The 16,758-nt window shown below is 40.5% G+C and overlaps 1 protein-coding gene across 3 annotated transcripts in view; it reads left to right on the top strand.

Annotated features, from left to right (window-relative positions):
- LSAMP (limbic system associated membrane protein) overlaps positions 1 to 16,758 on the top strand; it is a 1,273,416-nt gene that overhangs the window by 491,918 nt on the left and 764,740 nt on the right. The gene's annotated exons all lie outside the window — the stretch shown is intronic.

Here is a 16,758-nt window from a genome sequence, read left to right as displayed (position 1 = left end):
ACCCAGCTTGACTCCTCCTTGTCACCCAAGACAGAGGAAGGAGCCAGGACCCTTGAACATTGCCTGAACTCCTTAATGGGCTAGATGAGGGTGAACAACCTGAAATGAAATCCTGACAAGGCAGAGGTGCTGCTGGTTGGTAGGATTCAAACTGTTCTGTCAGGGGCTGCGCTCCCATAACAGAGCAAGTTTGTAGCCTGGGAGTGTGTCTTGGCCTTACACTGACCCTGGATTCCAAGGTGGCAGCAGTGACAATGAGTGTCTTTGCACATCTCTGCTTAGTGCACCAGCTGCAACCTTTCCTGAGTCAACCTGATGTGAAAACAATCGCCCGTATCTTACTTTCATCATGTCGTGACTATAACAGGGCACTTTAAGTGGGGTTTCTCTTGAAGAGGATCCGGGGTCTTCAGTTGCTGCAGTACATGGCAGCTAGGCTGCTAATTGGTATAGTGACCATACCAGCTAGCTGGTTGCTGGTTATATATCAGTCTGAATACAAGATGTTAGTTTTAACCTATAAAACCCTGAATGGCTTATGGCCTAGCTAAGGATTTATCTGTCTCCTTGGGAACCTAATGAGATGTCAGGATCTTCAGGAGTGGCCTTCTTAAGAATACCAACAGTTTCAGGGACCCACCCAACAGGCACAGGGGCATGACTTTCTTCTGTGTTTCTCCCAGATTATGGTATCGACTCCCTTTAAAGTTGGGATTATCTTCTAACCTGGCTGCTTTTAAGAAGAGTGTAAAAACACAACTTTTTAAACTGGCATTTGATGTTTGCCCTGCCGCGTTGCATTTTTTTAGTTGTTTGTAATGGGTTTAAATCAGAACACAGTTACACTAGGAAAAAAAACATGTGTTGCTCTGTTTTTTTAAAACTGTGTCCAGTTTTGTTGTGACTTAATTCCTATAAAGCATATGCATGTATCTCTGTATTCTTTGAGGTGCTTGTATCTTGAGACCTCAAACACTCGATCTTGCAAGACTCTTTTCTATCTCTTTTAAATAAAATTGTTTCATATTTGCAAATTTACTTTGTGTGCAGAGTAGTTCTCTCCAAATGTTCTCTTTTAGATAGTAGATTGGGTCTTGCCAGAGAAACAAAGAACCTTAAAAACTGCATTTATGACACACTCCTCCCCAAGCCTAGAACTGACAATCTAGTAAAAAGTGTCTCTAGTCAGTTTCAGCCCCAGGGTGGTGGTTGTCTATTCCCCCTCCTTCTCCAACCAGCAGGTGGGTGGGTCTGTTCTTGTGTATGTGTTTACCATCGCATCTCTGGTAAGTTTCAATCCCATCTGTGTCTCCCTCCTTTCCAAACCTAGTCAAAATGCCTCTGGTCAGTTTCAGTCCTGGCTGTGTGTCTCCCTCCCTCCATCTCTCTCTCTCTCTTACTCTGCGTGTGCCCATGTGATTGTGCCAGGCTGCAGTGAAACCTGTTTCATTTTTTTCTATCTGTCTTTCTGTTCTAGCGCTATTCCCATTGCAAGATGTTTTCTTTTTTAAAAAACAGTAAAAATAACAGCACATCAGCAGCAGCTACTGGTCATAGGAGGCAGACAATGTGAGGGAGGGCAGGTGTAAGACAACACCTCAAACGTAATTATTCCAAAAGCCCATGTAGCCCCATTGACTGATATATAACACAGCTAAAAACAGATTAAATGTGTTCCCATAAGGAAGCACACACCGACACAAAAACCACATGGTTATTATGTGAATTTAAACCAAATTTTACTAACCTTTAATTTTAAAATAAATCCCCCTCTTGTTTCATCCTCCATGCTTTGCTGAAGCTGCTGAATGATCTTGAGAAATAGTAAGCTTCTGGGCTGCTCGCTTGCAAAGGAGAATGGAGAGGAAGTTTCCTGTATATTTTTAATTGTTGCTAACCCATCAGTAATGCTTTGAAAGGGCTTTTTAAAAATATATTTCAAAGCATCACTAATGCATTGTGTTGGTTAGAACAATTATAAAGAAATGGAATACTTCTTCTCCCTTCCCCTCTGCAGGTGAGTTGAAAGGAAGCTTCCCATTTCTCGAGATTATTAGCAAAGGGAAAGCCAACTAGCCACTTTGGCTTGGTGCCAGTGATCACACACATTGGAACTAAGGAGAGTGATCTTACCCCCCCCCAAAAAAAACCCAAACACACACAAAAGAACAAATAGTAGCCCCTGAAAGGGACTCTAAAATGTGCAGGTGGGCATTGATCAAAGTAATCTGGTTCACAATAGCACATATGTCATGTAGTTGCCAGAAAAAGGAGTAAATCAGCTTGTCTCTAAATTGGACCAAACTGCAGGACAAATGTACATCTCATTGCACCCATTATGGGAAGACGTGAAATGATGTTCTTTCACAAAAATATTTCAGGCTTGGGTGGAAATATAGGCGATATACTAGCCATATTCCAAGAAACCTTCTGACAAGGAATAACCTTAGATTTCTGAAGCAATGCTATTTTATGTACCCAATTTTTTTTGGGGGGGGAGGATTCCAAATATTCCCTGGTTATATCCACTGGGCAGAAATGATTTCATCCAGAAGCACAGTTTGGAGAAATTTATGTGTTCCTGTGTTGATACAGCAGGTGTTGTTACCAGCTTTTTAGAAGATAAGGGTGCATAAATGTGCAAAGCCTGCCTCTGTATTTCAGCAGCTATTTTTACCTTCCTCCCTGGTGATACTACATCTTCAAGATGCTTATCCCCAAAAGTGGATATCAAGTGTTCACTAGACAGATCTGAACAATTGTTGAGTAATACATGCAAATTATTATTATCTGTAATTGGCTTAATTGCACATTGTGTCCCCTGTTTAAAAAACTCAGATATCTAAGTATGGCAATGCAGATCTGAATAATTGGTGTGCATGAGATTGTAGAATTAGTTTAGCTGAGCATTCTTAAAAAAAAAAAAAAAACTTTATCATGCCTGCTTTGGGATTTACATAATCCTGTGGGTCTTCAAGTGTAAAAGATGCAGATTAACACAGAGTGCCTAGTTGCCATTACTATGTTTTGCAGATCCTATAATTCTTAAATCTTCAGCCTGTTCAAGCACAACAGATCATACAGAGTTAATGTATTGAGAACATTGAGTTCTGTTTGTGGCACCCTTGAGGAATCCATTATTGTTTTGTGCCATCAGGTTGAAACTGACGTTTAGAGATCCTAATAAGGCTTTCAAGGTAAGTGAGGTATTTAAGGAATAGTTTTTACAAGTTCTGCTTGACCAGGGAGTTTTCATGGCTCAGCGGGGATTCAAGTCCTAATCCAGCATTCTGTCCACCATACCATACTGACTACCCTTGAGGAGTCTAGTTTTTGTCACATGTTTGATCCCTAGCTGATCTCAAGACCTGGAGAGTGCAGCTGGCTTGTAACTGTGTATTTAGAAACTGCTGTACTTCATTCCTGAAATCAATGTCAAGGCTGAACTGTGATAGGAAATCCCAGTGTGAATTCCTTTGATTTGTCTATTCCTTTCACCTCTTCATTCTTGGAAAAGCCAAGATAGCAATCAAGAACTAGGGTAATATTCCTCTCTCTCCTTTTTTTTATTTCTCCCTTTCTCTTTGTAGCTTCTGTTCTGATTCTTTACCTGGATCACCAGAGCTTAGAAGTAACTGGTTACAGATCACTAGTTATTTGTAATTAATTTTGTTCCATCTATCACGAAGATATATTGCACTCTAATGGTAAATTAATGAAGGTTGGCTTCATGTTTTTTTATGTTAAGGCAATTTTTAAGCTACTTTCTTATTTCTGGTGTCTTGGAATCTGTAAATGATAGAGGAGGAATATCACACGATTGAATTGGTAGCTTATGCTATGTCCTGTAAAGTTACTTTGCGGTGTCAAGGTAAAAGTGAAATAAAGAGGAAAAGGGCAGCTTGTGGGACCACAGACCACTGGCGTGTAGCATTAGATTAAATTTTAAAGTAATTTATATAAGGTATTGGGAGGATTCTGGACACAACATTTTTGTTCTGCCTTGTTTCACCCACCTACCCTTTTTGGAGCTTAGTGACAGAGAGGGGCTTCTGAATCCAGCCAACTCCGGCAGGGGCCAAGTTGTAAGATGAAAAGCTGCAATGGAAGGAGGAAGCTGACTCTTTATACACATTGCCAGCATCCAGACCAGCTGCATTCTTTGCAAAACCTTTCTAGTGCCATTAGTGCTAAATCACTTCGAAAGTGAAGACATTAGCACTAAACACCATCCCTAGTACAAAGTGATACATGAAACAAATCATGGGGTTTGGAAAGGACAAAAAGGTGTGGGAAAATGTGGGTTGGAAATTATATCAAAGAAAAAAAAATAAAAAGATTATTTCCTTGATGTCAGGGCAATTTCCAGTAAGATCACTGTACAACCCGGTCCTTAAGGAAAAACAAATGTATCTGGAAGACCCCTTATTTACTTATTGTCAAACAGTAAAGGATTAATTTTTAAATTTTTGTAACTAGAACTAGAGCTAACTATTTTAAGGCCTTAGAACTGTAGTTTCAAGTTGCTTCCAAATCATGGCAATCCTATGAATTAATGACCTCCAAAGGTTTGTATGAATAACAGCCCTGCTTAGGTTTCACAAATCTGAGGCTTCCTTTATGCAGTTAATTCATTTTGTACTTGGTTTTCCTCTTTTGCTACTGCCCTCACATTTTCCCAGCATTATTGTCTTTTCTAGAGAGCATGGTCTTCTCATAATTGCCCAGAGTACCCTAACTTCAGTTAAGCCAATTTTGCTCTAGAGAGAGTTCAGGCTTGATTTTATCTAGGAAGCACTTGTTTGTGTGTCTGGAGGTCCATGTACCCATAATGCTCTCCTCCAACACATACGGACTAATTTTTTAAGTGCACCTATTTACCTTTTAAAGTAACTTGACAAGCACTGTGGATTATTCCAAGGAAACATGCTGTTCCAGTGGCTCAATCAGAAGTCATAAACCTGTGACTTTCGACAGCATTATTAAGTGAGCTTGTTTTTGGAAGATGAGTTATTCCCCAAAACACAGAGGAAACTTTGGTGCCAGCAAATGTGTGGTGGGAGCATATATTTTGGAAAGTATTTCAATTATTTCTTTTGCTATAGGCTGTTTTTGTTAATCTCTGTAACAATAAACTTCCTGACTCAAGAGCATCGCTTGTTCGCTTCTCCCATGAAATCAGGCAATTGCTGTCAGAGAAACTGGAAACACTCCGTGCTGCTTAGCCCTGTGATGTGACTTTTATCCCCACTAATGAGAGAGGTCACTATCGACCTTGTCTCTGTGGAATCGCAGAAACAACAATCCTTCAGTAGCTGGGAGCTTCTATTTCCATTTAGCTCAATACCTTCTGAACATATAAGAATAAGAATTGCCTGGCTGTGTCAAATTAAAACTCTGCGTGATCCAGCAGCCTGATTCTGGACATGGCTAACCAAATCCTCATGGACAAGGTGTGAAAGAAATACTCTCTCCTGTTATTCATTTAACCCCAAGACCTGGTAATTAAAGGTGTGCTACTCCTTAATATGGAAGTTCTGTTTTTGATATCACAGCTAATAACAGTTGGTAGATCTATCTTCCATACATCTTGACTAAAACTCTCCCTCCCTCCTTCCCTCCCTCCTCTCTCTCTCTCTCTCACTCACTCACTCACACACACACACACACACACACACACCCCACAGAGAGAGAGAGAGAGAGAGAGAGAGAGAGAGAGAGCATCTATTCTATGGACCATCATAACTACATCCACCATCACAATCAATTCTATAATTTAATTATGTTAGGTTAAGGTAATATTTTTATTAAGTGACACAGAGTTTTAGCATTCTGAGCAGAACTGTGAACAAACGGTCTCTTAAAAGTCTCTCCCTATATTTGGGTGGTATTTTACTAAATTTGTCCAGTGGGAGAAGATATTTTATAGCAGTTTCTTTAAGGCAGGTTCATCATTAGCAACCTCTGATTCTCTCTTTTATCTTCCCATCTCTTTTCTTCAGTGGCAGGAACTGTTTTAGTAGACTAGCTGACAGCTTCCATCTGCCACCAGGCTCCAAATCTTGTGTTATCGTATTATTGTTGTGCATGAACTTTGGCAACAAAATCAGAGGCTGCAACCAAATAAACAAGGATTGTTAAAGAAAATATTCAAATTGCTGTGGGGGAAAAAGAAAATCAGAGAAACTCATAAAAATTCTTGAGAAACTTCAGCTGTCTTCTAATGTAGAAATAGAATCATTTCTTTCACCTCCACAGAAATGTATATGGTCTCAGCATAATTTTCATAGCATGAGCTTGTATAGTACAGTAGCGATGAAGAAGAAGAAGAAGAAGAAGAAGAAGAAGAAGAAGAAGAAGAAGAAGAAGAAGAAGAAGAAGAAGAAGAAGAAGAAGAAGAAGAAGAAGAAGAAGAAGAAGACATCCAGTCCGTTCTGACATATGGCAGCACTTTAGGGTTTTTTAAATACTCAAGAGGCGGTTTACCATTCCCTTCTTCTGGGGGCACCCTGAGACTTTGCTGCTTGCCCAAGGCCAAAAAGGTGGACTCTATTCACAGCAGGTACAGTGGAGAATCAAACTCCTAACCACGGCCTAAACCATTGAGACATCCAGCCAGCTGCTGCATAGTGGGATAGCTATCCTCTATCAAAGGATTCCTTTCCATAGATCACTTGGAAAAGAATGCATCTGAAACTGCCAGGCTCAATAACAAGCAGTATTTGAAAGCATTTACCTCTGGGCTGTAAGTAGGGTGGAACAGTTGGAGCATTACCCTAGGGAACAAATATTTCAAGGACATAAACAGAGGTGAGTCCGCTGGTGAATGTTAAGGTGTATGGCCACACCTCCCGGTCCTATTCACTTTCCTTCTTCACTTTTTAAAGTATAATCCGTGAAGTCTGAAAAGACGGCTATGGTCATCTCTTTGCAGTGCTAACATGCTTGTAGCTCAAATTATTGGGCTATCTCTTACATTTGTTCCTGGCCTACGTTGTACTGCTGTAGGTCTTTCTAGTTACTGAATGCCACATCATATCATATGCATTTTCAAAGTAAATCTTTAAAAAGTTATATTTTGGGTTAATAATTGCAATAATTATTGCATGCAATCAAGTCAGTTCTGACATAGTGACCTTTTTCGGGGGATTCTAGGTACTTTTCATAAAGTAGTACCTAGAAAAATGGTTTGTCAGTCCCTTCTTCTGATGGTGCTATGAGACCATGCAGCTTGCTTAGCTTGGCTTTTCCCCCAGGAGACACACTGGGTATCAAACTCACAACCCTTAGCTCTGTAAAGCCCATATTTTGGATTATAATTCACAGAATCCCCTGGCTATGATGGTCACTGGGGGATTTTTTTGTAGTGCCATGCAGAGAGAAAAAAAGGCAGAGGATTGCAGCTTTGCATATATCATCATATCATCAGATGGATGAACATTTAATGACAGCCATTTTGATTCTGTCTGCCTATCAAGGACACTTCAAGGTCACTACATTGAAAGATGGCACAGGCCTGAGTAAGTATGTGATTTGAAATGGTCTAAAGTTCTAAGCCATTCCTAATCAATCCCATGCCAAATTCTTTATGACGAGAGATGTTCTCATCTCCTAATATGATGGATGTGAATGAGTAACAACAGCCTGCTAGAGATTTAATAGCACAGAGCAGCTGTGTATGAAGCTAAGCCACACACAAATCAAAGAGAAAATGAGAGTATTACCATGTTTGCTTTGCAAATGCAAAACCTTCCATTACACCCATAAGGTTCTCACAAGGTCATCATTTTATACACAGGAGATGTCATTTTCTCCCACACACTTACAGCTAATTTCTTTTGCACTACATGTCTTGGGTAGGTTAAGAGGGCTGGGAGTCATGTTGTAGCTGCTTAGTTAAAAGCTTACTGCACAGTGCCTGCATGTATGTGGGAAGGAAAGCATCTGTTGCTTCCAGCATTATTAAGCTGAGTGTTTATATGCTTTTGATTTCTGAGCAGTGCATGTTGGGGAGGGTGCGTACGTGTGTGCGTGCATGCGTGCGTGCATGCATGCGTGCACACACACACACGCACACACACAGTAATGCTGTGCTTAACTATATAGCTATAAATTAGATATAATAATTTTGCTACATGGTTAGCGGCACAGCATGGTAGGTTTTGAAGCAACTACCTAATGGTTGTCTCAACCCACAATCTAGACCTTCTTCATAGTTTTGTTGTCCATCATACGCTATCCCTGCATAGATTTCTCTATCCATAAGCATTATCTGCCTCCAAAATATTTTTTTCAGCCTGTGTGATAGGCAGGTATGGGGTTATTTAGAAAAGTATGATGGGAATGAGGGAGCAAATACAAACCCTGCAGATGTGAGGCAAGACATTTTACTGTCTGAGGGGGAAAATGGTGGATTCCATAATTCAGTACTGAGAAGAATTTTCCTTTGACATCGGTGATAGGGCAGTGTCCCCCATGAGCTTATTGGGTGCAGAGAAGGCTGTCTGGTATGCAGAAGTCCAGCAACACCTTGCTCTGGTCCCATGCTGTCTCTTCTCCCAGCATCTGCTACATGAGGAAGCTGCTTCACTCTGTTTAGTAGTAAAGTTGGCCTTTACAGACACTTTCTGTGTTTATCCTTCAGGTCTGCAGGGGAGCCATATCTGCATTTAGCAGAATGTGCTTATTGTTGTCCTACAGAACTTCATATTCAGTGTGTGAAGATCTACACAGGCATATGAAGCATAGATGGTACAGTCTGTGGAGGCAGGTTTGTGTGCACACCTTCCTCTTCATCACCTTTTAAAATCTTATGTGTGCACCAGGCTAAATGCAGTAGCCAGAAACTACCCTGTCATGAGCTAGAACTTGAGGGGACTTGTGTTTGAATCCCTATTCAGTGGGTATCCTTGAGCCTGATCTACCTCCCAGAGTTTCTGTGAATATTTTCAGTCACCCAGATGTGTTTATTTGGAGTTGAAGATAACCTGAAAAAGCTACTTGGATGAATAGTGAAACGTTTCGGCCTAACAAGAAAGAAGTTCAGTTGCCATGACTCAGCTTCAAAGGGTGGTTGTGAGGATAAAATGGGAAGGAACAGAACTTTGTACATGGCTTTGAGCTTACTGGAAGAAAGGGAGGTATACAAGTAACATACAATAATTAAATATCTGATTGGGGTTTGTGCCTACTTCCTATCTGGAGACAGCAGGGAGTAGAAGCTAATACAGGTGGGGGAACTGAATTGTTGAGGTTTTTTTTGTTCTCCATCCATAGCTAAAGAAAAGTTGTACAAGGAGACTTAATATTTCAGTAGTGTTTGGGAGAAGTCTTCTGTAGTAAGAATAGGAGAGAAAGTGGCAAGCAGATTGGATAGATCCATGGTTCCCAAATGTGGCTAACCCACAGGTGTTTGTGGACAGCCAAATCCCAGAAACCTCAGTGAGCACACCTGGTGGTGAAGGCTTCTGGGAGTTGGAGTCCAAAAACATCCCAGTTAACTCAAGATTGGGAACCACTGAGGTAGATGGTTCAGAACAGAATGGGCTTGCTGTTTCAAGATCAAAGTGGGAAGGGGTAAACTTGGAGTTAAACTGGGAGCTGTGGCCAGAGAACATAAGATAGGAACCCATGGGAAGGGTCTGGCTAGATATGAGCAGAGGAGGGTTTCTTCGTACATGCTGAGGATGACTGTCGTGAGCTCTTGTATCCCAGCTTGCTCACAGATGTCTCACACATCAGATAATGAAGAGTCAGGCTCTTGGAATGATGCCCAGTCAACCTTAAGTCTTCACTGCTGCTGAAGCATTCACGTCTTTATGTGACTGTGGATGGTACTATTATCCTTTCTTTTCTTTTCTTTTTTCTTTTCTTTTCTGAATGCGACATTACAAATGAAGTTCCTCTGCCATCTGCTGGCCAAATAGATATTTACTGCATAGGCTGTAGAATAGCACGAATGGGATTTTTCCCCCTGTATTGAAAGAGAGTGATGGGAATGGTGACCCAGCTCCGTGGCAAAAGTGTGCAAGGAGACACCACCTCAGTGGCAAGTCTGTGGCTACAGAACAACCTGTCACTGGAAATGAACTTGCCTTTTTAAGTTTAGGAATGCCATCTTTCTAGTGCTTGTCTTGTTCTTGTAAGTTACACATTTGCAGTTATTGAAAACAATCTCAACTTTCCTTGAGTTTGCTTCCCTTTCACAGTCATTTTGGCTTCTGTAGCAAGCCCCACAGGTGCACAGATAGGGTGTGGTCATGAGCTTTTCCTGGAAGCAAAGGTTATGGGAAATTGGGGTTTATTTGTGTCATAGAATCACAGAATAATTGAGCTGGAAGGGGCATAAAAGACTATCAGGTCCAACACCCTTCTCAGTTCAGGAATCCAATTTAAATCAGAGCTGACAGCTCACTACCTCCTAAGGCAATTGGTTCCATTGTTGTACTATTCTAACAGTTAAGAAGTTTTTCCTGGTATTCAGGTTAAATCTGGCTTCCTGTAGCTTGAGCCCATTATTACATGTCCTTCTCTCTGAGATTCAGCTGGCAGCATATAATTTTATCAGGTAGCTCAACAGTCAGACATGCAAGTTAAGCCTGCATTTGCATTACAGTGGAGTAATCATAAAACAAAACACAGTAAATACAATATCCAAATAGATATCTTTGACTACATGAAGGAGCATTTTTTTCTAAAATTGGTTATAAATATCATATAGTTTGACCTTCAGAGTCATCAACAGTGAACTGACTTGTTATAACTCTGAGCATAGAGACCAGAAGTAGGAAATTGAAAGGATGTGAACATGTGAAATCATAGCTGTAGTTTTGTTGTCACCCAATGGCACTATATTATTCTCTCTCTTTTAAAAAAAAACTTTTAAAAAGCAGTAGAACTAAAGCTGAAAACTTATACACGGTTAGTTCAGGATGTGCCCTTCTGAACTCACTGGTCCATATAAAATGTTTGACTGTAAAGCTTTTCACAAAACTTAGTCCAAGATCCTTTCTCCTTTCTCAAGTGATGTTGAAGTTACTTGTTGCATTTCCTGTGCTTTTAAATGGAATGGGGGAGGAAAACTACATTGACTCATACGTACATGAGGTAAATGTTGATGGCTTGAGAGAAAAGCTGTTTAAAAACCAAAAGGGTATTGGATAGAAGATCTGTTCAATTTAGAAATGTCTTGCTTTCTACTTTCTACTTCATGTTCACAACATTCACAAGTGACAAGCTCAGTCAGAACTGATGGCTGGTGTGAAATATACTTATTTCATGGTTTGGCTTTGATGGCAATAAAGTTCTCACCTTGTTACACTTGATACCTGCACAGTATTTATTGCAGCATGTCAGTTTTTTATAATAACTCCACACACTATGAAAATAGAGTGTATTATGATAGCACAATTACATTGAGCTTCCATATACAGTGTATGAAACCCCATTACATGTCATACAGTTAAAGGAATTAGTCAGGCAGTTTTAACACAAACAATCAGCCCCTTAGAGTGAACTGGATTACTAAACTGCACATACTAATATTTCTGTTACCTGAATCATTTATCTTCATTCATACATAGGAACAGCTGAGTACAGTCGCTGTGTCTGATGTAACCTATAAGCCTAAATCCCTTTGTTAAACCTAGGGTTAGACTCACTGGTTAGACTCATTGAATTTATTACTGAATAGAAAGTCAACAGTTGTATAAATCCCATTGTTTCAGTGGACCTTACACACAAGTCTTCCACATCATATTTGTCATTTTCTTTTTTGATGTAAATTCCAAAGGTTGAATTTGGAACCCATTTATTCCCACCACCAAGTTACAGTGCCAACTTGATGTAATTTCTGTATAACAGCTAGGTATAATACACAGTTTACCAAGCTGCTGCCTATATTCAGTAATTCAGCCTTCCCTCCACTAGTTACTTCTAGGTTACTAAAGAAACAACTCCCATAATTCCTCCATCAGCACAGCCAGTTTCATATTGGTGACGATGGGATTGAAAATTGAAAACATCTGGAGGGAATCAGTGTTGGGGAAAACTGCAGTAGATTCCCAGCCTGGAAATAGGGGTGACATTTGTTCAATCCACATTTTAATGCAAATGTACAGTAGCATTTGAGTTAGTTTTTTAAATGTACCAAATTTCACACTTCGAAGCCCATATGAAACTGGCACGCAGTTATCCTACAATCATTTAGGGATAAAGTCTCCAGATTTTGCAGCTGAGTTATCAAAAAACCTTTTTTTAAGGCTGAAAACCTGTTGGAACAACTACACCTGTGGAAGATTGATGGTGTCACGAGCAGGGAGCAGTTTATGGAAAGGAACTGCTGCTGCCCTGCAGTTCCCACTGCTTCTGTGTAATCCCATTAATTGAGCTGAAGTTACAGGAACCAAACTATGAGAGGAAAATATCTTTAATTACCAAAAATCACCACTACTAGTTACAATAGATTCCCGGAGTAGTGATTTTCAGTAATTAAAGACTTTCTCTTCCTGTCCTGTAGCTCCCACGATGAACGTGATTACATAACAGCTGTGGGAATCATGGGACGGAAGTCTGTCTGTCTGTCTATTTCCAATTATATTCTCCCCTACATCCTAAGACCTCAGGGTGGAATGAAACAATATAAACAATATAAACCAATGCTATATTTTAAAACCATTCAAAAACATTAAAAACTCCATCATACATTAAAATAAGCAAGAACTCTCTGTAGCCTATTAAAGTCATGGTCCTTAATCCACAAAGGTCGTGGGGAATAATCGTGTTTTAACTTGGCACCGAAATATATTTAGTGCCAGTGCCAGTTAAGCCCCTGAGGGAAGAATATTTAATAATTGTAGTAATACAGCCAAGAAAATCCTCATCGAGGATTCACGAATACAAAATCCTCATCCATGTTTGCAAATACAAAATCCTCATCCATGTTTCCACCTAGTGGATTGCTCTCTATGGCACAACATGGAATCCCCCCCTCCCCCGGAACAGATTTAATGAGCAGGCAGGTGTATTCAGGTTGCAAGCCACTATAAGAGCACTATAAGAGGTCAAGGCACTATAACAAGGTCAAGAGTTCTGGGGGAAACCCACAATGTTCAGGATTAACTGAATTTAAGATTATAATAATGAAAAATAGAGAGGAATCAATACTGACAGATTTGTCCATCCATACTTTAGATTCACAAACAATTTTAGACTGAAGATATTTCATAATCCAGACAATTAGGCATTTTGTACAATAGATTATGTGCATAACATCGATGGGTTTCACATTTCTCTTACTATTTTTAACCTATTTGTACCTACTCCATCCAGGTCATATTTAACTTACTCCATCCAGGTCAACGTAGTTCTAAGCACAATCTCTGCATTCCTCTTATCTTAGATGCAATGCCTTTATTTGAATACCAATTAGAGGGTTCTGGGAGCTGTGGTGCAAAAAAAATTCCACCCTCTGCTTCTTCCTTCGGTCTCTCAAAATAATGCAGGAACAATAGTCCCTGAATGAGCAGGTCTCCCAGTCAGTATCTGCTTCACCTATTGCCATGCCTGTGTTTATGATTTAATTCTGCATGGTTGGTTCCTTGTCATTGTGCCAAAGGAGATCATTATTAAGACAGCTAATGTGTTGTAATAAATGCTGCGTCCCATGTTGTACACAATCCTGTGTTTTTTTGCTCTTGCACCCCTTTGTGTAGGATTACTGCCAATACAGAAAGGTCATAAGGAACAATGTGTCTCTCTTTAATAGGCTGTAAGACTGTATCAGTTGCATATGATCAGGAAGTGCTTATCTGTTAGAGCACTTATTTGGCCTATTTGCAGGAGGATATGACCTTCTTTTACCTCCAGCCCCCCCCCCCCATGTAGATAGAGAGGGGGAGTTGCAGCTAATATTTCTGATGAGCTTTAATTATATGATCCTCTGTGTACTCCAAGGGCTTGACATCTTCTGGTTTACAAGTTATGTCTGGTTGCCTCCATACCATCTTCACTCCCATTCATGTCTAGGACTAATAATCCACCTCTACAAGAATATCTTTTCTGCATTCTTGAAGAGACCTATGGTACAATCTACTATACATCAGCAAACAGGAAAGCCCCGTGTAATCTTATAATTTTAAATAAATCATTACTCTTTGCTGAAGTTGGTTATCTCTCTCCTTTACTAACAGAGCCTCCAGATGTTCTTGGACTTCAACTCCCAGAAATCCTGGGTCACCTTTGACATCTGATGGGGACCCGAGTCACATGACTCGCTGTCAAGTCGGACTTAAGTCACAGTGGTGCCTTAACTCGGAATCGACTCAGATTAGTTTTTTTTTTCAATGACTCAGACTAAGCTCAGGATTCTGAGGGAAAAAGCTTGTTTTTAATAGGGACTCAGTACCAAAGTCTTAGGCTCGGACTTGGGACTCGGACTCAAAGACTTGCTACCATCCCTGCTGAATACCAGTGGTGAAAAATAAGACCAACCATCTTTGGTTTCTGCTATGACAGCTGCTGCTGCTGATTTTAACTATTATCATCATCATTATTAAATTGCATATATATACTGTACTACCTTTCCCTAATGTGCCCAAGGTGGCATACACAGCCTTCTTTCTTTCCACTTCATGTATATGTTGGTCAGTTTGAGCCTGAATAAGTGGCCCGATGAATGAGTTTCATGAGTGAATGCAGACTAGAAGCTAGATCTTCTGAGTCCCCGCCCAAGACTCTAACCATTACATCATATAGAGGGGGGGGGAAGGAAGGTCACTTCGACTGAGTAAGGCATTTGGTTCATCCTACCCAGCTATGTCTGTTAATAGCTCTCTAGAGTTTTAGCCAGGATTCCTTCCTAACCATAACTAGATATCTCTTGGGGTTTTTTTCGGGGTCTCCCATCTCAGTATTAACCAGGAGCATTCATGCCAAGCTTCTAAGATGAAGTATAGTGAATGTCATGGTGGTATGGTGGCAGGATCTCTGGAGCAACCTTTTTAAAAAGCCAAGTTCTATTGTACTAATCGTACTATATTATTTTGAAAGAGAAATGACGTGTGATTTTTATCTGCCTATATGAAGACAATAAGTGTGGCAAAGAGTGGCAAGGGATGGGGGAAGCAGGTTCACACACAACGGTCCGTTTGAGGTTTGGAATGATGCGAAAGCCTCCCTGATTGCAGAACACCAAACACAAGTCTTCCTCTTGCCTGCATTCATCCTGTAGCTGGAGATGCCCACAAGGGTGGAACTGCATGGTCATATGACACTATGGCAGGGCTGTTTGGTGCAGCTTTGCCCCGCTGGTGAGTTTTGCCAGGTCCAATAATGCTGAATAGGGCTAATCACATAGCCAGGTTCCAGAAGAAACAAAAGATTATGCCCAACACATTTTTGATGCATTGTAAAACAGTGTCATTGTGTGTGTGTGTTTCTTGGTTTTTTCCCATTCTGAGACCATCTTAGCACATGAACTGATTGGCATAGCTAATTTGTGCTTACTGCTGATGGACAGGCAACGGTGTATCAAAATCACATTCATTAAACTTCATGTCTGATAAGCTGCTGGGGTAACACATGGCCTTCTAAATTCCAAAAGCTGTGCTCTACTATCTTATAAAGGCCTCACTTCAGATTCTTGCAGCTGAGCTGGGTTGCACAGAGATCGGCAACCCAGCAGAGGGAGTGCAGACATCATGGTTGCAATAAAATCATGTACAGATAGTTTAAAAAAAGAGAGAGAGTGTGAAAGGCAAAAAAAGTACATGTTTAATGGCTTGATGTTTTGATCTGAAGGGTTGAGATTAGCTCATGTGGATGCACAGCTAATCACAAGGGATCTCAAGAAATCATGTGCCCAAAGGTGACATACAATAATGTTTTTTCCCCCTGATTGGAATAATGAAATCCTCTGCAACTATGTGAATTGGTTCATGTTGAGTGTAAAAAAAATGTATTTCTGTGAATGTCACATCTAAAAACTGAAAGGAAAAAGCCATTCCACTGTCTCGGTTTTAATTTCCATCCACGTAGGTGAGTGTTACTCAAAAACTATTCAACTCTGTTCATTGGAACTTTCTCTCCTCTCTACTTTGTTCTCCCTAATTTTTAACTTGTGAGGGTCGTGAAAAGCTTGTGCTGTGACAACCAGGTGTGACATCAGTACAACTGGTTAATGCGGTAATAACAACTTCTGCGACTGCAGAGGTTCCTAGAAGATTGTACTCAGAATGTTTAGGAAGCTTACACTGGAAACTTTCATTGCTTGCTTCTCCTTCTTGCTCTCTGCTGCCATGTAGAGGGAGCCCAGCAATGAAGGATATGAAAAAGGATAGTGCTGCACAGGAGGTGGGTCCCCTCAGGAAGAGGCTCACAAGTGATAGGTGGTGGAGAGGGCAGTAACATGATCTAGATCAGTGGTGTCCAACCTTGGCCCTCCAGATGTTCTTGGACTTCAACTCCCAGAAATCCTGGCCAGCAGAGGTGGTAGTGAAGGCTTCTGGGAGCTGTAGTCTAAGAACATGTGGAGGGCCAAGGATGGACACCACTGATCTAGATCAACTGTTGGATAACTTGGTGGTTTAGACATCTGGCTGCAGAGCCAGAGGTTGATAATTCAATTCCTCACAGTGCCTTCTTAACAGGGGATGGTCTTGATGATTTAAATGGGCCCTTCCAGCTCTGCAGTTCTAAGGTTATTATTGTTATTAATATTGCAACAATTGTTTCAGTGACATCTGAAATAGCTGCCCCATT

The sequence above is a fragment of the Pogona vitticeps genome, chromosome 3 (assembly GCF_051106095.1).
Source record: "Pogona vitticeps strain Pit_001003342236 chromosome 3, PviZW2.1, whole genome shotgun sequence".
Taxonomy (NCBI): Eukaryota; Metazoa; Chordata; class Lepidosauria; order Squamata; family Agamidae; genus Pogona; species Pogona vitticeps.
This window is presented reverse-complemented; position numbering and strand designations above follow the sequence as displayed.